At 40.3% G+C, this 27,651-nt stretch overlaps 1 protein-coding gene across 3 annotated transcripts in view; it reads left to right on the forward strand.

The window, feature by feature from the left end:
• Positions 1-27,651, forward strand: part of UBE2E1 (ubiquitin conjugating enzyme E2 E1) — an 83,786-nt gene that overhangs the window by 36,171 nt on the left and 19,964 nt on the right. The gene's annotated exons all lie outside the window — the stretch shown is intronic.

Consider the following 27,651-nt stretch of genomic DNA (forward strand, 5'->3'; position numbering starts at 1 on the left):
AATCTTTTACAAAAAACTTGAGGTACATGATTTAGTACTTTGATTATCCTAGTGATTGTTACACTGAATCAGAAAATGCATTTACCTTAAAACCTTTATTGTAACTAGGTGAAAGTAAATGTGGTGTAACTTTTGGTTTGACTATATTGGGCAGTGGAATCTCAGATGTTAGGATCAGGTAAGAAGAAAGATTGAACTATGTCATGACCCAGTAAGTGAAGGTGTGTGTGTGTGTGTTGTTGTTGTTGGCGACAGGGTCTCAATTCGTCGCCTAGGCTGGGATGCAGTGGTGCAGTCACGACTCACTGCAGCCTCAACCTCATGGGCTCAGGCAGTCCTCCCACCTCGCCTCCTGAGTAGCTGGGATGACAGGCACATGCCACGATTCCCAGCTAATTTTTCTATTTTTTTGTGGAGACGGAGTCGTGCCATGTTGCCCGGCCTGTTGTTCGTTTTTCTTTGAAGAATATACCTTTTTATTTTATTATCATTTGCTATAAATATCACTAAACTTTGTCATCCTAAGTGAGATAATAAGGCAAGATATTTCAAGGCCTCCTTTTGTTATGTAAGCTGAATTCATAGCTTGAGGAAATAAGTCGGAGTCTCATACCTCTGTGTCAACACTGAACAGCATTTTTTGTGACGTAAAATCTCATTATCACAAATTACAAGTGCGCTATTCGGTTTTTAAAAATTTTAATTTTGGTTTTTGAAGTCACACATAAGTTTTTATACTTTTTGAGGGAATAAAGATTTCTAATTGTACAACAGTAAATGGAATAAACAATTATAACTTTGAGTCTTCTGGAATAGATATTCAAAAGATCAAATTTTCCATATCTCTGTAATCTAACTATAACCTCTGAGGGCAAGGGCTTGTTTTATTTGAATAAAGAACCCTATAGTAGCATGATTATGGTAGTTACGGTATAACTTTATACCATAAAATATCCCATGTGCTATTATACTATGGCATAGCATATATACTATATATGTTACAGTTACATATAAAAATATATATTATAGTAGTATATAGTATGATTATTTGGCTTAAAGCTGTTTTTTTTAGCAGGAGCATAGTTCAAGGACAATTTTTTTCGGATTAAAATGGACTTTCTTTGGGAAGCCATCTGTCCCCCCGGACTAAGTTTTGTTGAGAGTAGTGACAGGGACAGAGGCAAGACCATTAGGTTACCATAATACCTGGACTTAGTTTGTATAATCGAGGTTAATGCCAGTCTTGTTGACTGCAGGACATACAGTTCCTAACATATTGCTTAGCATATAATATGTGTTAAATATTTGTTGACATTCGGAACTGTGCACAATGTTTTTATGAGTCAGGACCATTGAGTTGCACAACTGTGGCACACCATTCACCTAATGATAATATAGATTTTCTCAGTTCTGAGTTTGCTTGCTGCATAAATGTCTTAAGTCTTTGGCACCTACTGCTGTTAGAATATAATGGCATTTGAACACAAAATTAAGTATTTAGCTTATGTTACACATAATCAACTTTCAATAAATGAGATCTATAGTAATTTGCTTACTCCACTCTCACCTTCCACAGTCATTTCTCCCCTGCTTCCTATTGGTTGTTTTGTTTTGAACCAGCACCCTTCCAACTCCCCCAGAGCATCTCACATCATTAGCTTCACAAGCATCTTCCATACCAGTGTCATCTTTAACAACTGTGTGGCAGTTTGGACAATTGACAATCCAAATGACCCTCAGATGTATTCTAGCTATTCTTGACTGCCTTCTGGAGTCAGTATTTTCAGCCAAACAGTGAAACTTAACAACAAACTGTGTCCAAAACTTAAAACTTAATTCTTCTTTCACCCAAATGCTTTTCCTGTGTTTTTATATTTTTATCTCTTTAATGTATTTTTTTCTGGTTGCCCGAGTTACAGATATTGCCATCTTTATCCTGCAGTTGTACTGACTTAACGATATCTTCTTGATATTTCTTTCACCATGTGTAATTTTTTATGCTCTTAGGGCTCCTTTAATGAAGGCAACTCATATGTAAAATGGGAGTATGTAAAAATAATTTGTGGGAGAGCCATGTGGGTGGGGTTTGTGAGTAGCTAGCCTAGTGTTTGTGAGCCCTCCCCTTCCCCCAGTAAAGGTTGATTCCTTTTTCTCCTCTTTCCTGCTTGTTTATTTTATTCTATTTTATCCTCATTTTCTACTTCTGCCCCAAAAGCACCCATTCTAATGCCTTTCACTATATTGTTTGTGTTCTTGTAAAATGTATTTAGTGTTTGTATTTTTAACTTACATAAATGATGCCTAATTCTTCCTTACATTTTTCTAAGCACAATGTTTTAAGCTCTCTCCCTGTTGCTATGCAAGCATCTAATTCATTGCGTTGAACAGCCACATAGTATTCCAAGGGGTATACTCATTTTATCTTATAGAAGACCAGATCGTTTCCAGCTCTCCATCCCCACTAACAGTGAACATTCTGGTCCGTAATCTTTTTTGGACCTCTGTAAGAATTAAGCAGAACTGCAAGGGGATCATAGGGCTTACTTAAATTTGGTTTGACTTAAGTTGTACCAGATTGTTCCCCAGAATGGCTGTACTCATCTCCATGCCCACCAGTAGCAGAGCATGAGAATTCCTGTGTCCTCTTAGGTGCGTTCTGATTTTCTAATTTTTGCCAATCATACTCTACACTTACATATGGAGAATATATTCATGAACATGTAGGTCAGTCTTAGGTGTTATGCTTGGGAGATGGGTTGTTGCTCTCCCAGATATGAAGACGTGCTCCAATAATACTACACTGTATTTATTACCGTAGCCCTGTGGTAAGGTAAACAGACCAATGAAGCTGACTTGGAGCACCCAGAGATGGACACGTGTATATGTAGGATTTTAATATATAATATATAATTTATGGCAGCACCAAACACTGAGGACAAGATGGGATTGTTCATAGATGGTATAGGGAAATTGACTCACCACAGGGAGGTAAATAAAACCGGATTCCTACTTAATACCATATATGAAGGTAGACTAGGTAGATTAAAAGCTCACATGTGAAATTTTAAAACTATACAATGAAAAAAGAAAATGCGACCCACAGGCCAGGAAGGATTTCCTAAGTGTAGCTTCAAAATCACAAATCTTGACAATAAACTAAAGCAAATTTTATGTGAAATTAAAATTTTCTTCTTAATGGACAGGATATTTTCTTCTTTTTACCTCAAGATCTGAGTGTCTGGCAGAATGCATTGCACACTCTTCAGGAGTGGGGAGGCTGAATTGGCTATGCACATATATACTCTCTTGATAGAAGGAAGAAAGCCTCTGTTTACCAAGTTGCCCCCATTTTATTTAGCAATGAAATTGTAAGCCACATGACAATTCCCTTTCTCTAAGCATATGTAGGAGTAGAGTGTAGATCAGTGTTTTCTGAATATATTGTCTATATCAGAATTACTTGAGGCAGTTGTTAAAAATGGAAATTCCTCTTTTGTCCCTCTCCCCACTGTTTTGGTTTCTCTCTCTCTCTCTCTCTCTCTCTCTCTCTCTCTCTCTCTCTGTGTGTGTGTGTGTGTGTATGTATATATATAATTTTTCTTTTTAAACAAAACCTCTCTAGAGTGGAGTTTGGCAAAGTTATTTAGCAGAAGTCCAAGTAGTAAATATTCTAGGCGTCATAGGCCGTTTGATCTCTGTTAGAACCGTTCAACTCTACCCATAGTACAAAAGCAGCCATATACAATTCATAAATGAAAAAATGTGGTTGTGTTCCAATACAGCTTTATTACGGACACCGATTTCAATTTAATAATTCAATATAAAATTTATTAATAGTTTTCACGTGTCATAAGATACTAGTTTTCTTTAGATTTTTTTAATCACTTAAAAATGTGAAAACCTTTCTTAACTAGTAGACCAAACAGAAACAGGTTGAGGGCCTGATTTGGCCCATGTGAGTCATAGTTTGCCAACTCTTGCTCCTTAGGCAACTAAGGTTTTCAAACCAGTGCCCTAGCTTATCTGATAGTTAACTGTCATTCTCTGTATTATTTGGGGAAAATTCTTATGTCAGTAACATGAATTTTCAGTACCTGTGAGAGAAAGTAGTTCTTAATGGTCAGGAAGGGATAATTAAATAAATGTCTTACATAAATCTAGTTTAAGGTAAATGTAGTGTGAAATATTTGGTTTTTTAAATTCCTTTTAAGCCTATTCAAGAGTGGGTAATAGAGCTGGGTGCAGTGGCCCATTCCTGTAGTCCTAGCTACTTGGGAGGCTTGAGGTAGGAGGATTGCTTGAGGCTAGAAGTTTGAGTTCAGCCTGGGCAACATGGCAAGGCCACAGTCTCTTAAAAAAAAGAATGGGGCCAGGTGCAGTGGCTTGCACCTGTAATCCCAGCACTTTGGGAGGCCGAGGTGGGCAGATCACCTGAGGTCAGGAGTTTGAAACCAGCTGGCCAACATGGTGAAACCCCATCTTTACTAAAAATATAAAATTTATCCGGGTATGGTGGCGCATGCCTGTGGTCCCAGCTACTCGGGAGGCTGAGGCCCAGCAATCACTTGAACCCAGGGGGCAGAGGCTGCAGTGAACTGAGATCGTGCCACTGCACTCCAGCCTGGGCGACAGAGCGAGACTCCATCTCATCAAAAAAAAAAAAAAGGGAATGGGTAATAGAGATGGAAAATGGAATGTTTAAGCTATATTTAATAAGTCTTGGAGTATACCATTTGAGATGGAATTGTTAAAGATGGGACATAGAGAAACAGTCGTTTTAACTGCCTATAGTAAAAATAGCTAGGTGTTTAGCTACTTTTTTTTTTCTTTTTAAATCGATTTATCAAGATGAATAAATAGCTGCTATCTTGAAATATTCTAAGGGCAGGGGCCAGGTAGGCTGTGCGAGGTCAGTATGTTAATCATGTTATTACACGTTTTAAGAAGATAAGCTAATTCTTGAAACTCACCAAAGAGGAATTCATTGTACAAAAGAATATAGTTTATCCCTAAATTTGATGGAATGGTCTTTGATTGATGTTATAAGAAGAATAGACTTATTTTCCCTTTGGTTCATCAGTAGGGCGATCATATAATTACTAATAATTACATCAGGGCAGTAGGCATAAACCAAGATTGTCTTGGGCAAACCAGGACATGTAGTGATCTTATACACCAGTCACATATAGTACTTTTAATATAAAGGGTAGATAAGTCTTTTAACTTCCTAGATGAAAAGAAGACATCCATTAATGTCATGACATCAGTAGTACGTAGTGAAAAGAGCATTTTCAAAGAAAAAAGGTGATAAACATTAGTATGATAACTATGACTGAAATGAAGCTTATTTTTACACCCTTAAGGGTAGAAATACCCTGTGGTATTAATATTTTTAAAAATATATTTCATATCTGTGTGTGTACATGTACTTTAAAAAAAAAATTTTTTTTTTTGAGACGGAGTCTCGCTCTGTCACCCAGGCTGGAGTGCAGTGGCGCGATCTCAGCTCACTGCAAGCTCCGTCTCCCAGGTTCATGCCATTCTCTTGCCTCAGCCTCCCGAGTAGCTGGGACTACAGGTGCCCACCACCACACTCGGCTAATTTTTTCTATTTTTTATTAGAGACGGGGTTTCACCGTGTTAGCCAGGATGGTCTCGATCTTCTGACCTCGTGATCCACCCACCTCGGGCTCCCAAAGTGCTGGGATTACAGGCGTGAGCCACCATGCTCAGCCTTAAAATTGTTATTTGGAAATAATGCACGTGATAGACAACTCAAAACAGTAGAAAGGGATATATAGAAAAAGTAAGTTTTCCCATTTCCAGCCCCAAAGGCAATAGCTGTTATCAGTTTCTTGTGCATCCTGTGTGAGTTACTTTAGATATACTTAATCTATAATAATAGATTATACACCCCTTTCCCCTACCTCCTTTTTTAAATAAACACAAGTGGTAACTTGCTGTAAACACTGTTCTGTACCTTGGTTTTTTAACTTCAGATATCTTGGACTTTCCCCAGTGTTTTCACAATAAACCTGTGCAGTAATTTCCTTATTTACAAACGAAGAAAGTCAGGCTCAGAGTTTAAAGTAACTTGCTTTAAGGAAAAACGTATATTAAATATCTAGGCTGGGCGTAATAGCTGATGCCTGTAATCCCAGCACTTTGGGAGGCCAAGGCGGATGGATCACTTGAGGTCAGGAGTTTGAGACCAGCCTGGCCAACATGATGAAACCTTGTCTCTCTTAAAAATACAAAAATTAGCTGGGTGTGGTGGCCACATGCTTGTAATTCCACCTTCTTGGGATGCTGAGGCAGGAGAATCACCTGAACTCGGAAGATGGAGGTTGCAGTGAGCTGAGATCGTGCCCCTGCACTCCAGCCTGCGTAGCAGAGTGAGACTCTGTCTCAAAACAAAAAACAAAAAACAAAAAACTCTAGCTAAGCAGGTACTTAGTAAATGTTAGTTTCCATCACGTTCTCTTACCCAAATATGTCCTTATGCTTAATAAGCTTGGAGGAAGATAATCACAATTTTAGAAAAAAAAAATACAATATACTTAAATGCCCACATAATGTGATATAATCAGTAACTACCTTGACAGTTCAGATATGGGAGAAATCAAGTGGTTTGGTTGGGGAAAACTTCATAGAAGAATATAGAGAGATTAGGAAAGAATTTAAACAGAAGGCCAAAAGGGAGGGCATCTAAGAAAGGAAGGAGGGAATAGCATTAGCAAGAAAGTCCTAACTGGAACCGAAGAGGGAGAGGTGTTGGTAAGCCAAGGGGGCCTAATAAGCAGTGAAGACCATGAGTTCATGTGGTCTTTAGTGAGTGGCTTCTTTCACTTAGTACAGTGTTCTCAAGGTTCATCCACGTTGTGTCATGTATCAGTACTTGATTTCTTTTTATGGCGGAATAATACATATTTCATTGTAGGGATATACCATGTTTATCCATATGGTGGACATTTGGTTGTTTCCACCTTCAGCTGTTAAAATAATGTTGCCATGAACATTCATGTGCAAGTTTTTGCATGGCTATATTTTATTTTATTTTTTTAGGAACCTGGGAGTGGTTTTGCTGGGTCAGATGTTAATGATTACGTTTAACATTTTGAGGAGCTGCAAAACTGTTTTCCTAAGTGCATTGTTTTACATTCCCATCTAGCCAGTTCCCATCTTGCTATTATCCATGTTTTTTATTGTAGTTAGCCTAGTGAATGTGAAGTGTTGTTTCATTGTGTCTTTGATTTTCTTTCTTTTTAAAAAAATTTTTAAATTTCTTTTTGAATTTTACTTTAAGTTTTGGGATACATGTGCAGAACGTGCAGGTTTGTTACATAGGTATACATGTGCCATGGTGATTTGCTGCACCTATCAACCTGTCATCTAGGTTTTAAGCCCCTCATGCATTAGGTGTTTGTTCTAATGCTCTCCCTCCCCTTATCCCTCACCCTCTGACAGGCCCTAGTGTGTGATGTTTCCCTCCCTGTGTCCATGTGTTTTCATTGCTCATCTCCCACTTATTTGTGAGAACATGCAGTGTTTGGTTTTCTGTTCCTGTGTTAATTTGCAGAGGATGATGGTTTCCAGCTTCATCCATGTTGCTGCAAAGAACATGAACTGATTCTTTTTTATGGCTGCATAGTATTCCATGGTGTATATGTGCCACGTTTTCTTTATCCAGTCTATCATTGATGGGAATTTGGGTTGGTTCTAAGCCTTTGGTATTGTAAATAGTGCTGCAATAAACATATGTGTGCAGTGTCTTTGTAGTAGAATTATTTATAATCCTTTGGGTATATACCCAGTAATGGAATTGCTGGGTCAAATGGTATTTCTGGCTCTAGATCCTTGAGGAATCGCCACACTGTCTCCAACAATGGTGTGTCTTTGATTTTCATTTTTAAAAAATGACATTCAGAATTGTATTTTTCTAATAGCAGTGATGTTGAACATCTTTTTCATGTGATTATTGGGTATCTTCATTGGATCAAAATTGACATATTCTCATTGGAAAAATGTCTTTTAGATATTTTGCCTGTTTTATTAATAAAATTCAGGCTTTTTAATGGCTGAATTTTAAAAGTTCTTATTTATCTATCTAATATATCAATCTATTAAGACAAGGTTTCACTATATTGCCCAGGCTGGTATTGAACTCCTGGCCTCAAGTGATTCTCCTGCCTCAGCCTCCCAAAGTGCTGGGATTACATGTGTGAGCCACTGTGCCTGGCCATTAAAAATTATTTTTATTCCAGATAAAAGTACTTTATTAGATGCATGATTTACAAGTGTTTTCTACCCTGTCTGTGGGTTGTCTTTTTATTTTCTTGATGGTATTGCTTGCAGTACAAAAGTTTGTGGTTTCAATGAAGTCCAGTTTACCTATTTTTCTTTTGTTGCATGTGTTTTGGAATTGTATTTAAGAAACCATTATCTACTCCTCTTTTTATTATTATTATTTTTTTTTTTTTTTTGAGATAGGGTCTTGTTCAGTCACCAGAGCAGTGGTGCAATCCTAGCTCACTGCAGCCTCAAACTCCTGAGCTCAGGTGATGGTCCTGCCTCAGCCAAGTAGCTGGGACTACATGCATGCACCACTGCATCTGGCACACCTGATTGGTTTTTTTTTTTTGAGATAGGGTCTCTTTCTGTCACCCATGCCAGAGCTGTGTCATGATCATGGCTCTCTGCAGCCTCAGGCTCAAGCAGTCCTCCCACCTCAGCCTCTCCAGTAGCAGGGACTACAGATGTGCGCCACCACACCCAGCTTTTTTTTTTTTTTTTTTTTAAGAGACAGGGTTTTGCTGTGTTGCCCATGAATTCCTGGGCCCAAGCAGTTTACCTGCCTCAGCCTCCCAAAGTGCTGGGATTACAGGCATGAGCCACTATGCCCAGCCTATTCCTATATTTTCTTCTAAGAGTGTCATACTTTTAGTTTTTCAATTTGGATCAGTAATCCATTTTGAGTTAATTTTTGTGTGTGGTGTGAGGAAGGGTTCAGTTTCATTTTTTTGTTTGTGGCTATTCTTTTGTTCCCAACACCATTTGATAAAAAAGACTATTCTGTCTCCATTGAGCTGATTTGGCACTCTTGTCAAAAATCAATTTACCCGTAAATGTAAGAGTTTATTTCTGGGCTCTTAATTAGGTTCCATTGATCTTTGTATCTATCCTTTTGCTGGTACTACAATGTCTTAATTTCTGTGGCTTCATAGTAAGTTTTGAAATTGAGAAGGAAGTCCTCTAGCTTCGTTCTTTTTAAAGATTGTTTGGCTATTCTATGTTCCTTGCATTTCCATATGAATTTTAGGATCCGCTTGTCAATTTCTGTTTTTCATTTTGTTTTTTTTTAAACAGTCCAGCTGGGGTTTTTACAGGGTTTATGTTGAATCTGTACACCAGTTTGAGAAGTATTCCCATATTAATTTTAGGCTGGGTACAGTGGCTCATGCCTACTATATTCCTAGCACTTTGAGAGACCAAGGTGGAAAGATCACTTGAGGCCAGGAGTTTGAGATGAGCCTGATTAACAAAGTGAGACCCTCTTCTCTATAAAGAATAAAATAAGCCAGCCATGGTGGTGCACATCTGTAGTGCCAGCTAGTCAAGAGGCTGAGGTGGGAAGATCAGTTGAGCCCAGGAGTTCGAGGCTGCAGCGATTGCACCACTGCACTTCAGCCTGGGTGACAGAGGAGACCCTGTCTCTAAAAAATAAAAAAAAAAATTAAAATTCAGATCTGTACAGTTTGGATGTTTGTCCCCTCCAAATCCTGTGTTGAATTGTGATCCCCAGCATTGGAGGTGGGGCCTGGTGGGAGGTGTTTGGGTCACAGGGACAGACCCTTCATGTATGGCTGGGTGCTGCTCTCACGGTAATGAGTGAGTTTTCACTTGCTTTGTTCATGCAAGATCTCATTGTTTAAACAATGTCTGGGACCTCCCCACTCTCTCATGCTCCCTTTCCTGTCATGTCACATGCCTGCTCTCCCTTCATCTTCTGCCATGAGTGGAAGCTTCCTGAGGCCTCACCAGAAGCAGATGCTGGCACTATGCTTCTTGTACAACCTGGAGAACCATGAGCTAAATAAACCTTTTTTCTTTATAAATTACCTAGCCTTAGATACTCCTTTATAGCAACACAAAATGGACTAACACATGATTCATGAACATTAAATGTCTTTTCAGTTATTTATATTTCCCTTAATTTATTTCAATGATGGTTTTTAGTCTGCAGTGTACATATTTTATGCTTATGTTAAATTTATTCTTATGTATTTTACTCAGATACTATTGTAAATTGAATTTTTAAAAATTACATTTTCTGATTACTCACCGGTAGTATATAGCGATGGTTGGTTTTTGTATATTAATTTTGTATCCTACAGCTTTGTTCAGCTTGTTTATTGGTCCTAAGAGCTTTTTAGTGGATTTGAGTTTTCTCTCTACAAGATCATGTCATCTGCAAATACAGATCATGTTACTTCTTTTCCAGTCTGAATACTTTTTATTTCTCTTTTTTCTTTTTTTGAGACAGGGTCTCACTTTGTCATCCAGACTGGAGTGCAGTGGTGCAATCTCAACTCAGTTTAGCTATGACCTTCTGGGCTCAAGCGATCCTCCCGCCTCAGCCTCCCCAGTAGCTGGGACTTACAGGCACGTGCCACTGCACCCAGCACACCCAGCTAGTTTTTTGTATTTTTGTAGAGCAGGGGTCTCACCATGTTGCCCAGGCTGGTCACGAACTCCTGGGTTCAAGTGATCCTCCCATCTTGGCGTCCCAGAGTGCTAGGATTATAGGCATGAGCCACCATGCCCAGCCTTATTTTGTTTTTTTGTTTTGTTTTGTTTTGAGATGGAGTTTCACTCTTGTTACCCAGGCTGGAATGCAATGACATGATCTCGGCTCACCACAACCTCCGCCTCCTGAGTTCAAGTGATTCTCCTGCCTCAGCCTCCCGAGTAGCTGGGATTACAGGCATGCGGCACCACACCCAGCTAATTTTATTTTTTGTTGGTCAGGCTGGTCTCGAACTCCCAACCTCAGGTGATCTGCCCACCTTGGCCTCCCAGAGTGCTGGGATTACAGGCGTGAGCCACCGCGCCCGGCTGCCTTATTTCTTTTTCTTGCTATAATTCACCTGGCTACAACTTCCAGTAAAATATTGAGTAGAAGTAGTAAGGGTATCAAGTTCTTTTGCTCTGAAAAAAATGAAAAATAAAATAAGTAGTAGTGAGGGTGGACATGTTTGTCTTGTTCCTCATCTTAGTCCTCAGAAATCATTTTCTTGTCACCATTAAGTATGGTGTTGGCTGTGGGTTTATCATTAGTGTCTGTTTAAGAGCCAAGCATTTTAATTTTGATGAAGCCCAGTTTGTCAGTTTTTTTGTGTGTGATTCATGCTTTTGTCTCCTCAGAAATCTGCCTACCTAAAGATTACAAAGATTTTTCTTCTGTTTTTTTTTTTAATATAAGTTTTATGGTTTTAGCTGTTAAATTTAGGTCTCTTCATTTCTGTTCACAATTCAGTCTTTAAATGCATATAGGAGAGTTGGAGGGGAGAGGAGACACTTGTCCCTCTTAACTTGTTTCTTGGTAATGAGTGAATTGGTGAAAATAACTACATGTACACCTGTAGTCTTGCTATGTACAGGTTTTGCATTTGGTAGTCTGCCAGTGCTCAAAAATTCCTGGTGGTGGTTTTTCAGGGATACCACCCAGTGACCATCTGTGGTGGTCATATGTTATTTGTTCACCCAACATCCCCCTGGGGTACCAACACTCCTCATTTTATAATAATTCGTTTTATCCATATGGTTCAAGTGGGTCTTTTTTTACCCTCCAGTGGTGATGGGCTGACCCAAGCCCAGGCCCATCAGAATGCTTTATCTTGGTCAGGCATGGTGGCTCATGCCTGTAATCCCAGCACTTTGGGAGGCCAAGTTGCATGGAACACCTGAGGTCAGGAGTTTGAGATCAGTCTGGCCAACATGGCGAAACCCCACGTCTACTAAAAATAGAAAAATTAACCGATTGTGATAGTGCATGCCTATAGTCCCAGCTACTCGGGAGGCTGAGGCAGGAGAATCACTTGAACCTGAGAGGCAGAGGTTGCAGTGAGCCAAAATTGCACCTGGGCAACAGAGAGAGACTCAGTCTCAAAAAAAAAAAAAAGCTTTATGCATCTACCCACAGTGATTGGTTCAGAGAGGGTATTTAACTTAATCTGAACTGATGAGAGATATACCAAAGTATTTGGGAGGGATGTTTTTAAAGCTTACCTCTTTTCCTGAGATATATTATCTTTTCCAAGCTATCCTATGTGGAGAGCCAGTCTCAAAATGAAGTCAACCCAAAATTGAGGGGTTAGTGAGAAACTCTTAATGACACTGTCTATCCCTTCGGGTCCATCCTTGGCCTGAAGCCCTCTCATGGCCTTTTTGATGATGTGGGCCAGTTTATCTTTTGGCCCAGTCTCTTTTGAGTCAGGTATCTATACTTGTAACAGAAAAAGCCCTAACTAATAAGCTATTAGTCTTCTTGAATAAATTTTTAATATGTAGGAGTTACAAATACATTAGGCTCTGTCTTATTAATGGACAGTAACTTTTGTGTGTGCTCTTGGCAGTAGCAGCTCCTTGTGGCTTTAAAGAAATTCTGTTAAATACGTAGGATTATGATACTGTTTTGTGGAAGGCTGAATTTAAGTCCTAAGGTTACATGAGAATTCACTGAGAAGCATATCTTTAAATGTCTGCTTTTAATGAAGATATAGATTAATTATTCACTTGACAAACTTGTTGGTATTTTATGGGAGAATTCAGTGCATATAGAGGCTTCAAAAGGCAGATCGTCCACTGACAGGTTAGGATTCTCAAGTGTAATTTTTTATTACTTTAGAGCCGTAATTATTTTGTGAGAGACAGTATCTTTGAATTAAAATGAGAAATGTTTTTCAACTTAGAGATTCAACTCATTTCAGGGATGTGTTTAATCCAAAAATATAGAGTTCATTATGTAGTGGTGAAATTAAAACATTTATTAAAAGCAGTCTTTGGGTTTAAATAGGTAGATCTCAAAAGTGTCTTTTTCCTTCTTATTGGTTAACTAAGGGACACAAATACACAACCTTCTCTAGGAAACACTTCTACCATTCTTACTAGTTTATGTTTTAATTTTTCAATTTTATTAGATTAGTACATCTTGATACGTTAATTTTCATATTGTTTCATTTCATTATAATACCTTCATTAGTTATATGGGATTTTACTATGTTAATTTTAACCTTTAAAGTGAAAAGACTAACTGTTGATTATTGGAAAGCAAAAATATAGCTTTAGATTTTTGTGACAGCTGTTATTAATACATAGTTAAGCAGTCATTATTTCTTTGGAAGAGTTAGCACTTGTTCCTTAAAAATAATTGTATGCATAGAAATAGTGCTTTAGGCCGGGCGCGGTGGCTCACACCTGTAATCCCAGCACTTTGGGAGGCCGAGGTGGGCGGATCACGAGGTCAGGAGATCGAGAGCATCCTGGCTAACATGATGAAACCCCGTCTCTACTAAAAATACAAAAAAATTAGCTGGGCGTGGTGGCGGGCGCCTGTAGTCCCAGCTACTCAGGAGGCTGAGGCAGGAGAATGGCGTGAACCCGGGAGGCGGAGCTTGCAGTGAGCCAAGATCGCGCCACTGCACTCCAGCCGTGAACCCGGGAGGCGGAGCTTGCAGTGAGCCAAGATCGCGCCACTGCACTCCAGCCTGGGCGACAGAGCAAGACTCCGTCTCAAAAAAATAAAAATAAAAAATAAAAAAAAGAAGTAGTGCTTTAGGGCTTAAAGGCACTTACATAGCTTATTTCCTTCAAGGTTCAGTTCCGTGAGGTGTGGTATGTGGAATAGCATTAGCTGTGTTTTCCAGATGAGGAAACTGAGGACTGAACTGGAATTTGCGTGCTGTTCAGATTTTTTAAGTTCCCTGTGTGGTTTTTCTTTTCTTTTCTTTTTTTGAGACAGAGTCTCGCTCTGTAGCCCGGAGTGCAGTGGCATGATCTCGGCTCACTGCAACCTCCACCTCCTGGGTTCAAGCAATTCTCCTACCTCAGCCTCCCGAGTAACTGGGATTACAGGCGGGTACCAACATGCCTTGCTAATTTTTTTTGTATTTTTAGTAGAGACAGGGTTTCACCATATTGGCCAGGCTGGTCTCAAACTCCTGACCTTGTGATCCACCCACCTTGGCCTCCCAAAATGCTGGGATTACAGGCATGAGCCCAGCTGTGGTTTCTTATATCATACTGTTAAGTGTACTTTTAAAGCTTTAAAAAGCAGTGTTAACCCTTTCTTAAAACAGATTTCAGGGAAGACAGACGTTTAAAACATTAGCCTTCTCTCCCCATCTGGAGTATGGTTTGGAAGTCATTGCTTTGTAGTAAGGCATTATTTTCCTGGTACATTGCCAAGGACCAACAACTGTTAAATCAACAAACTAAGATTTTCTTCTAGATTTGTATCGGATTGTGGCTTTGCTTTCTCCCTTTCATCACCCATTAATGCTTAGTAAAGCCACTATGGACCTCACATATCTAAACCCTTCCCTGAAATGCATCTCTCTTTTCATACCACTCCAATGGGAACTCCTGTTGATTTGTTTCTGGGCCCTGACAGATTAGCAGGAAAAGAAAGTGCTTTAGAAAAGTGAGAGGGGAGTTCAGAGGTTAGAGGGGAATCAGAAAATTAATGTCATGATTATCAAGAATGTTTCCAGAAGGCAGGGCTCATCAGTCCTTGACAAAAAGGCTGATGAAAAAAATGGAGTTGAGTGCAGCCGATCACCTCAGTAATCCTAGCAGTTTGGCAAGCTGAGGCAGGAGGATCACTTAAGTCCCGGATTTTGAGGTTGCAGTGCGCTGTGATCACAACGCTGCATTCGGCCTGGGTGACAGAGCTAGGCTGTCTCTTAAAAAAAAAAAAAAAAAAAAAAAATGAGAAATGCCATTTAATTTTGAGCCTGGCAGGTCTTTGGTGACTTTTGAGACTAGTTTACTGTGGAATGTTGAGGTAAAGTAGGACTGAATCACATGTAGAGGGATTTGTGTGTATTTAGGAGGAGCATCAGGAAATTGGCACTGAAGGGCAGGAGAAAGCTGGCCCAGCAGCCTGGAGGGGTAGAGGTGTTCAGGAGTATGTTTTAGAGTCTGGTGGTTTTTTTTTTCTTTCTGCATAGGAAAGTTTGAACTTTTTGTAACCAAGTGTTCTATTCACTGTTAAAGTAAAAGAGGAATTAGGTAAAGACCACATGTTTATCTTAGAAAGAAGCACACATTTTTGTGAAATGAAAGAAGAGAGGAGTGAAAATAGAAATTTTCATGTGGGAAGAATTGAAGTTGAGGTAGCAAGGAATACCAAGACAACTGAGAAGTCCTTATAAAGAACACATTCAGTACTTTTAAGATGTTATTTTCCAAAACATACACTTTTGGGTTGCCTGTCAGACTGGAGATGTATGCCTGTCGAGTCACGTTACACTGAATTTATTTAGGAAATAGTCTGACATACAGAAGTTTCACTTCTCCTGCCACTTGTGAAGGATTTGTCTCATTGGTGTGGTGTCAGCCTGGTGAGATAGGACTTGCTTGTGGTTTGGAAGCTGTCTGTGGGCAACTCCAAGAGCTGTTGTGCTCTGCCTCTTTATGAACCTTCTGTGCTTATGGAAATGGTTCCCAGCGTGTGCTCCTCAGGAATGAGTCTGAGTGACAGAGGTGCCAGTAGGCTATAAGATGGTAGCAATGACCTTAGCTAGTCTTTTTTGTTTGTTTTGTTTTGAGACAGAGTCTCGCTCCGTTGCCCAGGCTGGAGTGCGGTGGTGCGATCTCGGCTCACTGCAACCTCTGTCACCCAGGTTCAACCTCTGTCACCCAGGTTCATGCCACCGTGCCTGGCTAATTTTTGTATTTTTGTTGGAGATGGGGTTTCACCATATTGGCCTGGCTGACCTTAGCTAGTCTTTCTTAAGAGGCTGGGAGCCTGAGGACAGTTGAGAGGTACTGAGCTAGTTAAACCTCAGGCGCTTTCCCTGCGAAGGCTCTATGGCAGATACCACTTGGGGCTATAGAAGCTGTTATCTACAGTGTAAATTCTGGATTTCAATGCAGAGGGCAGACATAGGGCTACTAATTTTATTTTGTTTTGCAAGGACATTGAAAAAAAGTCATTGTTTACTGTCGTCAGCATTTTATAAAAGGGAAGATACTTTTTAATCACAAAATATGAAGAAGTTTATTATTTGTTTTTTGAGATGGAGTCTCGCTCTGTCATCCAGGCTGGAGTGCAATGGCATGATCTCGGCTCACTGCAACCTCTGCCTCCTGGGTTCAAGCAATTCTCCTGCCTCAGCCTCCCGAGTAGCTGGGATTACAGGCATGCGCCACCACGCCCAGCTGATTTTTGTATTTTTTGTAGAGACAGGATTTCGCCATGTTGGTCAGGCTGGTCTTGAACTCCTCACCTCAGATGATCCACCCACCTTGGCCTCCCAAAGTGCTAGGATTACAGGAGTGACCCACTGCGCCCGGCCAGGAACTTTATGAGAATGAAAGACAAACCTTTATATTGAGTAAATTAAAATTTATGAAAAAAATGTAATGCTTTCTCTTATTCTTACCACTCGTGTGTAAGAACAACTGACCTGCAGCACGGAAGCTATTCATTTTTGAGAAACTTGTCCTAAATACTTGTCCTCCCTCCTCCCCACTTTCTCACAAGTAAAAGAAAGGGAGCTTGAAAGCTGGCATGCTATCTGCTTACATGTGAGGGAGAGGAGGGTTGCCCATAGGAAATTTTTATATTGGGCCCATTTCTAAGCCACCCTCACTTGAGCTCGTCTTTAACAGTTTACCTCATATCAAATACCTTGTATTTTAATCATTTATTGTTGGACAGTCCCCCACCCCCCAATTTGGCTGGTAGTTTTATGAGAAAAGGCATTAATTTTTACCATTTTTGTGTATCTTACTAGAATTTTGCCATATTCATTAAATGGAACTGATTGCTAGTCTAAACTTACTACCAGTTACCTCACTAAACACTCCTGGCCAAACAGTATCTAGTGCCAGCTCTAGTTCAGCCTGCCTTTGCCTGAGGCCATATCCTTCTGCTCTGCGCATGGAAGCTGGTTGAGAGGAAGTGATGTTTAATCCTTGACCTACTTTTCATCTTCCCAGAGAGTAATGTGCCTGCAGCTGTTCTTTCACTCTCTTGTTAAATTCTTGCTTTCTTTTACTCCTTAAGGGAGGTATGAGGCATGGAAATTTTCCTCCATCTCCAACATTGCTACCTCCTCACTTCACCTGAGCACATGCCCCATGACTCTCCATATTACCTGCTCCCACCCTTGTGACTTTGATATCCATGTGGATGACCCGTATCTATCTGCTTACCAGTGTCTCCTTACCAGGTTCTTCATCCAGAAACATTAGCCCAAATGAAGCTTCACTCACCTGAGCAACAGTTGGCCATGCCATAGCAAATGGAGTGGCCTTTGTAATACAGAGATTTGAGTCCAGTCTTTGCCAGTTAGCAGCTGAATGACCTTAAGTTAAGGTTAATTACTTAAAGTCTCTGGGCCTCAGTTTCCTCTAATGCAAAACAGAGATATTCTCTCCAAAATGGTGTTGAAGAACTTGCTGTGGCTTTGCCTTACCCAGTTCATTGAGGGTAAACTGTCTTCCCTGGTTTTTAAAGCCCTTAATGATTTGGCCTCAACCTGCCCATCCAGCAGGCAAAATTCTTTGGTACCTAGCATAGTATTGAACAAATACTAAGTACGAATATGTATTTTTATTGGTTTATTATATTATTATAAAGCATATAAGGATTTATTTCGTACTCTCATTGTTTCATGCCTAACAGTCCCGACTGCTGGAGCCACTGAAATTTTCATTTACTTTGTTTTGAAGAAGCAGTTCAGAACCACGTCCTGTGTGCAGGTTTTGCACACAGCAGATGTGTAAGGATGTCTTGAAATAAGGGATGGTTCTTCTGACATTGCTGAAGGAGAAAATCATTTTGCTCTACCAGACTGAAATTCAGAGCTCAGCCCTTTGCTGCCAGCTTGCTCTCACAGCTGTCTGTCCTTGGCTTCTGGGTGCTTTCACCTTGGCTAGATGAAGATGAACGTTCTGACCCGCTCAGGTTTCTGTAGGGTTGAGACTCTGCTGCCACTACTGCTCCTTTGATGCTGGTGACTGCACCTCACTAAGTTAGCTGTTCGGCTAGACAAATCTTTAGCGCTCTGGTTTTACCTTTTTAGCAATGTTTTAGCTGGTATGCTTCCTTGTGGCTTTGTGGGGCTCATTGTTAATGGAAGCGCACATTAACAAAACACTAAAATGGCCAAACATCAACAATGACTTTAGTTAACAAAATTCTGAGAGAGGTACAATTAGTAGTCAGAAATGGACTGTATTAAAGTGGCTATCCTATGAGTTTATCTTGATACTATCTTACCTCATGCTTACATGGTGTTGAATGTGCCTTGTATCTAAAGCTGTGGGTCCTGGCTCTTAACAACAAGCACAACCCAACCAAGGTATCAAGTGAACTGACTAAAAGTATTCATTTTGCTTAAATGTGTTTCTTTCCCATACACTTACCCCTTTATTTGCTATAAGCCATAAACATTGAAATGGTGTTTTTTAAAGAATATGAAGCCTTATTTTTTAACTTCTTGAAATAAAACTAGGTAGTACCTAAAATAGCATGTACACTATATTTAAACTATTGCATATAATAGTAAATGAATTCATTAGGCATGTAACTAATGGTGAACATTCTTTGAACTAAAATGAAGGTACATGATTTGATTGTTTTTCGAAATGTTAATATATAAACAGACAAGGAGATATATATATGTAAAGTCACATTTTATTTATTTAGTAAGTGATGACTCCACCAAATGCTACACAGCCATGCTTGGAGTGATGCTTGGGATGTCTATTTAACAATACCGCAGGGAGACTGCACAGGCCAGAAAGAGACAGTTTGCATTCCCTTCTGCTCCTTAAAGGTAGAATGTAGACATCTTATTTGTATATGTGTTGATGCCTTCAGAGGATCTGTGGTTTATTGATAACTCTTTAGTATTGTTACTATGAAGTAGTTATGATTTCCCCAGAGACAATTTTGTTTCCATTGCCCGTGCTCTCGTCCAGGTTGTTAGACCTCCTATAGCCTCTTTAATTAGGCTCTCTGCTTCACTTATTGAAGGCTCTAAGTAGCTTCTTGTTTCTGAATTGTTTGATGTTTTCAGTGTTTGGAGTTACCTATTTCTGAAGACAGTGACTAGTTTTCTGTTACCTCACTCCTGATACGGAAGGGAGACAGGGAAGTGCTGGGAGGAGAAGGGTGGGTCCCTGGCAAGGGCTCCACCCCCGGGCCTGTGCCCACAGACCTAGGTGAAGACAGGCACTCCTGCCTTCACGTCCAAATGTTGCATTTCCCGAGACCACTTTGACCCGCCATGCCCCCATTCTGTGCCTATAAAAACCCCAAGACCCTAGCAGGAAGACACACAAGCTGGATGCTGAGAGAAACACATTGGCGAAGGAATACACAGGTGGATGGACGTCGAGAGGAATGCACTGGTGTAGGAGCACACTGGGATGCCAGCAGGCCATCGACTGGCGGAATGACACAAAGTTTGGCTGGGGCAGTTGGAGAAGAGTTGGGCCACCAAGCGGCCAGACTCCAGGGGAAAACCATTTCCCTTCTGGCTGCCCTATCTGCTGAGAGCTGCTTCCACTCAATAAAACCTCGCACTCATTCTCCAAGCCCACATGTGATCCTATTCTTCTGGTATGCCAAAGCCGGGATACAGAAAGCCCTCTGTCCTTGCCATAAGGCAGGGGTCTAATTGAGCTGGTTAACAGAAGCCGCCTATGGACGGCTAAACTAAAAGAGCATCCTGTAACATATGCCCACTGGGGCTTCAGCTGTAAACATTTACCCCTAGACACTGCCGTGGGGTCGGCGCCTCACAGCCCGCCTGTCTGTATGCTCCCCTAGAGGTTTGAGCAGCGGGACACTGAAGAAGTGAGCCACACCCCCATCACACACCCACAAGTGGGACAAGGGAACCTTTCCCATTTCACTGCTGTGACAGTGCAAAGCTATTAAAATCTGAATTGCTTAGCAGGCATGTAAGGTCCTCTCTGCTCTGGTCTCATTTAGTCTTTCAGGTTCCATCTTCACCTTCATTTCTGCAGGAGAAACACATCTCTGTACCAAAAGTTCTTCGGTTTGGTCACCCTTTCTCCTGAAAAAAACCTATTAAGCTCTGTAAGCCTAACTTAGATACCATTACACTGTGAAACCTTCTCAGTTTTCCATAGAATACATTTCTGTGTTCTGTCTGTTCCTTTGAAAACATTTTTTTAGTTTGTATTGTACTATATATGGTGCAGTGTGAAATGAACTATATGTCCCTGGCATATAGTTATCCCTGAACTATATGTGCTGAATCTATAATATTAAGCTAATATGTTATGCTTGATTTCTGGGGACCAAGTAGATGATCATTTGGAAAAATATACCACCATTGTGCATGGCAGAGGAACTTCATTTGGTAAAGAATTGTGTCACATGGTTATAGGTTGTAAGATACTATCTTTTTCCTTTCCGTCTTATCTTTCTTATTATTTATTTTTTGAGACAGAGTCTTGCTCTGTCACCCAGGTTGGCATGTAGTGGTGCCATCACGGCTTACTGCAGCCTCAAACTCCTGGGCTTAGGCATTTCTCCCACCTCAGCCTTCCAAGTAGCTGGGGCTACAGGCATGCACCACGAAACTCAGCTAATTTTTTAATTTTTTGTAGAGACAGGGTTTCCCTGTGTTGCCTAGGCTGGTCTTGAACTTGCGACCTCAAGCAATCCTCCCACCTTGGCCTCCCAATAGTTTTCATTTTTATTGAAATTATACACTAACATAGTTTAAAGGCTTTAATATTTCTTTGTTTGTTAAAAAAAAAAAAAACTATTCCCAGCATTTTGCTCTCTAGTGGCAACTACTTGTACCTCGTTGAGCCGAGTACTTTGTTGTTTATATCCTGTTTTTAGGTATATACTCATATTACTTTATATTTCAGTTTTTACCAATAACTCTTGATTCATGACAATGGATGATGACAACTTAGTTCTTTCCTACCCGGTCACACTCTTCCTTTATCCTGTTTTGCTTAGATCAATGTTGATAAAATATTCACTGTTTATATTATGTGAGCATTATTCACATGTGGTTACTTTTCCTTCCTTGCTTGACTACCTCCCTCCCCAAGTTATTCTCTCACCTTTTCTCCTCTCCCTTTCTCCCTTCTGTGCCCTTCCCTACCCACTACATATATATACTTGTCACAAATTCAACCCCAGATGCCTTCACAATTATCTAAAAGTCCTCAAAAGACATTCAGATGCATAGGTTTTATATAAATTTTATTTTATTTTTTATTTTTTTGAGACGGAGTTTCGCTCTTGTTGCCCAGGCTGGAGTGCAGTGGCGCGATCTCAACTCACCGCAACCTCCGCCTTCTGGGTTCAAGTGATTCTGCTGCCTCAGCCTCCCAAGTAGCTGCGATTACAGGCATGCGCCACCACGCCTGGCTAATTTTCTATTTTTAGTAGAGATGGGGTTTCTCCATGTTGGTCAGGCTGGTCTCAAACTCCCGACCTCAGGTCATCCCCCCACCTCAGCCTCCCAAAGTGCTGGGATTACAGGCGTGAACCACCGCGCCCAGCCTGAATTTTATCTTTTTTGAAGAAATCTCTCCCCAGAGCCATCTGACCTCTTCTGGTTTTAACAGGCTACCTGCTAATTCTGTTTACAGCTGTCATACCGGATTCTCTTGTCACTGTCTTTTGGGGAATTCTCTTTACTATTCTACATAGAAGTTTTGTTTCCTTTATCTTTTTCTTGTTTATGCCCTTATTTTGCAGAGTACATCCCTCAGTAACTTCCTGAAAAAGGATTCTTGGGAGATAATTTTTTAGAGACCTCAAGTATCTGAAAAGATCTCTGTTCTTCCCTAGCACTTGATTGATAGTTTGTCTGGTGTGGAATTTGTATTGGAAATCATTTTGAAGGCATTGCTTCAGTGCCAGCTTCCTCCCACTATTGCTTTTGAAATCTGAAGCCCGCTGATTTGGGGTTTCTTACACATTACTTTTTTTTTTCTCCCTGGAAACTTGATGTGCCACCTTGTGTAGGTCAGTTTTCCTCCAATGTACTGTGCCTTTTCAATGCGGAAACTCATGGCCTGGTAAGTTTTAAGTTATTTTGGACCTCCTCTCTGTTTACCCTTTCTGGATCACTCTCACTATTCAAATCTTTGTCCTTCCTATGGTCCTTTAATTGTTGTATCTTTTCTGTCCTATTTGCAGCCTTTCTTCTACTTTCTTGGGAGATTTCAACTTTATCTTTTATTGAGTTTTTGAAATCTTTTGTTTGTTTGCTTGCTTTTGTTTTTAATTTTCAAAAGCTACTTTTTCTCCTCTGAATCTTATTTTGTTTTGGCTTTATTCTTTTTTCATAAGTGCAATGTATTCTGTCTCTCTGGATATTAATAAGTTTATTTTGAAATTCTCCCTATAATTTCTGTTTTCTGTAGTTGGCTATCTTCTAGTTTGTTTTGATTTTTGATTTTTATGTTAGAAAAGAACCATGTTCCTCAGTTATCTGTTCCTTAGTTAGAAAGGTCTTTCCTCTGAGTCGCTCATATTCCCCAGAAGAGACTGCCTGGAGGGCGAAGGCCGGCCTGTGTTCTGGGAGCTGAGTGGAGAAAGAAAACTGGGGTCTTACTGTCCTGCATGCATAAGCTCTTTTTCAGTGCAGCACCTCTGCCCTCATCCATGTTAATGACCACTGGTGCAGAGACCCTCTGTTTCAACTTCTGAAAATAAATTTCACACTGTCAGGATTTCTCTTTCTGTGTAACAAATTACTGCAAATTTAGCAGCCCAAAACAATACACACATTTAGTATCTCACAGTTACTGTGGGTCAGGAATCCAGGCATAGCTTAGCTGAGCCCTCTGCTCAGGGTCTCTCTTGGCTGTAGTCAAGGAGTCAGCTGGCCTGTGTCCTCATCTGTAGCTCTTACAAGGTCACATAGTTGTTGACGGAATTCAGTTCCTTGCAGCTATGGGACTGAGGCCCAGGCAACTCCTAGAGGCCGCTCATAGTTCTCTAGCCCTTTTCTTAGGTAGTTTATGTCATAGGAGCTTGCTTCTTCAAGGCTAGCAGGAGACTCTTCAGTCAGTTAAGACTTAGTCCTTTTTTTGAGATGGAGTCTCACTCTGTCACTCACCTAGGCCGGAGTGCAGTGGTGCAATCTCGGCTCACTGCAGCCTCAACTTCCTAGGGCTCAGGTGATCCTCCCGCCTTAGCCTCCCGAGTAACTGCGATGACAGGTACATGCCACCATGCCCGGCTGTGTTTTGTATTTTTTTAGAGATGAGGTCTCACAATGTTGCCCATGCTGGTCCCTAACTCCTGGGCTCAAGCAATCTGCCTGCCTCGGACTTCCAAAGTGCTGGCTCACACCTGTGAGCACTTGGCTGGAATAGGACATGTTTGTAAGTCAGGACCCTTCTCTGTTTGGGGATAATGCTTTGGACTTCTTGGTATTAAATGACTGTTTGAATCGTTTTAGAGACCAACTGATACCAACATGAAGTAGCATATGACTCTGCCGTCTGTTAACTTACAAGCCAGTTTCGTGCCTGACCAGTGGCCACCAGTATTTGCTTACCAGTCATTCTAGGCTTGTTACGTTTAAGGTAGCTGTGAAATGTCCCACATCAGCCCTCTATCTGTGGGCCTCTTAGCTGCTGCTGCTGCAGCATCTAGCTTTTTGAAAGCTATTGTCTACTGCTCAGCTAGAAGGGTGTGTGTAGACAGCAGGACCAAGGATTCGCCTGGGTGAAAGAGTTGGCAATGAGAAAGCAACCAGACCCTCCCCTCCAAGCCCAGCCCTGTATTTGACATGCAGGGCATAACCTCACTCATTCAGTCTCTCAGCCCTATGCAAATATAAACAGCCTTCCTCTTGTCTCTCCAGGCCAGCTGGGGCCAAGAAAGAAGCCAGTGATTCCCCCAAGTGCAGTAAATAGCTCTCCTCACCTCCTGACCCTGTTATTTCCTGGTAGTTCTGAGTTGTGGATCCTGCAGTGGAGAGGGAGGGAACAAAGAAGTTGCAGAGGCCTCAGCTTCACAGAGCATTGAGCAGTGGGTGATATTGTATCCTCAGGCAGGGGTTGACCTCACATTTCAGTGCAGGTCATTCTAATGACTGCTGGACCTCCCAGTGCCACTGTGAACTAGAATGGAATAGAGTGAAGTGGATCTGAATTCCTGGACTGTGGGACCAACCTAACTTCTGAGCTGGAGAAAGTAGGTCTCATGTTCTATACCTGCTTTTTTTAGCTCTAGGGGGAAAAAAGAATTGTGCATCTTTCTTGTTCTCTTTGCAGCTTAGGGGCATAACATTTGGACTGTAATTGAACTGATGCTTGTTTCCCCAAAATGTCTTTGGTTTTCATTAAGGTGGAGGATTCTCTGCATTTTTGGAGTTGTCACATTATTATCGAAATTCCTCTCCACACTAAGTACTGTGTGTGGTATGCTTTTATTTTCACCTAATTCATTTCTGCAAATAAAGTGATTTAATTTTTGGTATTAAGAAATTTTAATAACACCTTTTGGCAGATCACAAGATTTTCTTGTTCTTATTTAATCCTGGCTTCCATCCAAATGTGAAAGAGAAATGAAATAATAAGGTAGGAAAGGCAGACCAGTAAATGTGATTAAACAACTTTTGTGTTGAGTCCAAAAACAGGTAAATTTATTTTAAGCTTCATGGGTGTAGTAAAAATATATCACCTCAAGAAAACCTGGATTGCCATTAGCCAGAACTGACTTCCAGGCTTTCTGACTTTGTACAAACAAATCACTTAATCCTGAATCCTTCTCCTCATCTTTTTTTTTTTCCCTCTTTGTTTTTTAAATGTATGTATTTATTTTGTATTACTTTCTTCTTGTCCTTTTTATATTTTATGTATTTTATTTTCCTCATCTTTAAAATGGATAAATGTTACCTTTCCTGATTCAAAGATTCTAGGCAAAGATCAAAAGAAGTCAAAGTTTATGAAGGAACTTTGAAAATTATATATTTCTCTGCAAATGTGTTAGGGTACTTTTCTGTCTTTGATTTATGTTGGTTCTTGGAGTGACACTTTAGATGTACAAATAGTAGGTCAGAACAAACCTGTATGTAATAAATTCTGGAGAATTGAGTTCAAACTTTGGTTTTGCTTATATTTGGATAAATTATCAACTTTGTTGAGGTGTAATTTACACACAATTAAATTCACCCATTTCAAATCTTCCATGTGTTTTGACTGTTTAGATAAATTGACAAATAATTATCTTAGATAACAGTTGGTATTTCTACATTAAAGAAGGGAGAAAGAGCACCCTCTTTTGGCAAAAGTTTCTCCTGTGTGGGCTCTCTGGTCCCGCTGTCTCATTTCAAAAGCAGATTTGCATCCTGCTGTTGGAGTAAACTTGAGCTCTTTCATTTATACTGGTGCAGGTTTTGTAGTCTCTTAGAGATTCAGTATGTCAGTCCCATGTCTGAGAGCAAAGGAGAAGGAAGAGGGTAGGAAAGAGCACCTGAATTGAATAGAGAGGAGGGAGCAGAGAAGGCAAAACAGTGAGATAGTGTCCATTTAGTCTGAGTATTTCCAAATTTTCCAATAAAATGTCAGTGGAAGCTTTTATCATAAGGCCAAAATCTGTCCTTCAGTGTGACCACAGAGCCACAGGAGACCCAAACCCCTTGTAGTCACTGATGATTTTCATTGGACTATAGATGGGAATGGCAGCAGTCATAAATATTTCCTATGAATGAGTGTTCTAGATATTTTTTACCCAAAGATGTAGCATATCAGTGGGTCACTATTGAAAACATGTTTGGAATGAAGCAGGAAAATAAGTCAAAAGATCTCCCCTCAGTTCCTAAGCAACTTTGTTGTAAAAATAACTGTGAAAACTGGGCTTAAATGAAACACACGTTCGAATGGCTGGAGTAAGAATATTGACAGCCCAGACTCAGTATCCCCCCACCTTTCCAAGTCCTTAAAGCATTGGCTTTCTACTCAGAAACGCTGCTTACCCTAGGGTGACCATAGTTACTTTTATTTTTTATTTTTATTTATTTATTTATTTTTAGATGGAGTCTCCCTCTGTTGCCTAGGCTGGAGTGCACTGACACGATCTCGCTCACTGCAACCCCCACCTCCTGGGTTCAAGCTATTCTCCTGCCTCAGCCTCCCGAGTAGCTGGGACTACAGGCGCCCACTAACACACCCAGCTAATTTTTGAATTTTTATTAGAGATGGGGTTTCACCATATTGGCCAGGCTGGTCTCGATCTCCTGACCTTGTGATCCGCCTGCCTCAGCCTCCCAAAGTGCTGGGATTATAGCCATGAGTCACCATGCCTGGCCACTTTTACTTTCTCTTATTACTTTACTTTCTACATTAATAGGTAGATTAGATTCCATCTCTTCTACCTTTATTTTGTCCTTCAGAATAGAAATTGGGAAGTAAACACAGTGTTTTTTTTTTTTAATCTCAATAATTGGAATCTGTTTGAAGGAGAAAATCCCCTGCATCTCATCCTGCAAGTATAACCACTATTAAGTTCGGGTATATTTATATCTTACAAAAATGTTTGTTTTGCATACTGTTGTGGAACTTGTTTCTTTCAATCCTTCTGGATTTCTTTCCTTGCTTAGTATGTATACCTCATTCTTATTTAAGAGCTGTACAGTATACCGTCATATGGTTGTACTCCAATGAACCTATCTCCTGTCAGTAAGTTAGCTCATTCCAAATTTTTTTCATCATATATAAGTAAGAGTCTCCAAAATATCCTTATACTATAGTCACATGCACGTGTCCAGTTATTTCCTTAGGGTAAGTTCCAAGAAGCAGAATTTCTATATCAAAGTGTTTACTGGAAATTTTTGCCATTCTGATAGGTAAAAGTACCAGAGTGTTTAACTTGTATTTCTTTGAGTCTAAGTAAGATTGTGCATCTGTTTATTTGCCATATGTTTATTTTCCACTTTTGAGAACTGCCTGTGTACTTTATCCATTATTATTATTTAAATTAGTTAAGATATTAGCCCTTAATCATGAACTGAAAATACCCCCCCCCCAACCTTTTTATAAACTTTATGGTATCCTTTTTTTTTTTTTTTTTTTAAGGATTTTCAATTTTTATGTAGTCAGATCTGTTGGTCTTTTCCTTTGTGTGTGTGTGTGTGTGTGTGTGTGTGTGTGTGTGTGTGTGTGTTAACTTCAGTGACGTCTCAGTTTTGGTCATTCCCACACTCCTGCCTGCCCCCTCACCCCAAGGTGACTCGTGAGATGAGAGTTCAAATACAAGTAGTTTATTTCCAGGTACAAAGAACAAAGGGAAGCTAAGGAAGAAAAGATAGTCAATAAAAGATGCCTCATCTGGGCTTAGTGGCTCATGCCTATAATCCCAGCACTTTGGGAGGCTGAGGCAGTCGGGGATTGCTTGAGCTC

This window comes from Pan troglodytes, chromosome 2 (assembly GCF_028858775.2).
Source record: "Pan troglodytes isolate AG18354 chromosome 2, NHGRI_mPanTro3-v2.0_pri, whole genome shotgun sequence".
Taxonomy (NCBI): Eukaryota; Metazoa; Chordata; class Mammalia; order Primates; family Hominidae; genus Pan; species Pan troglodytes.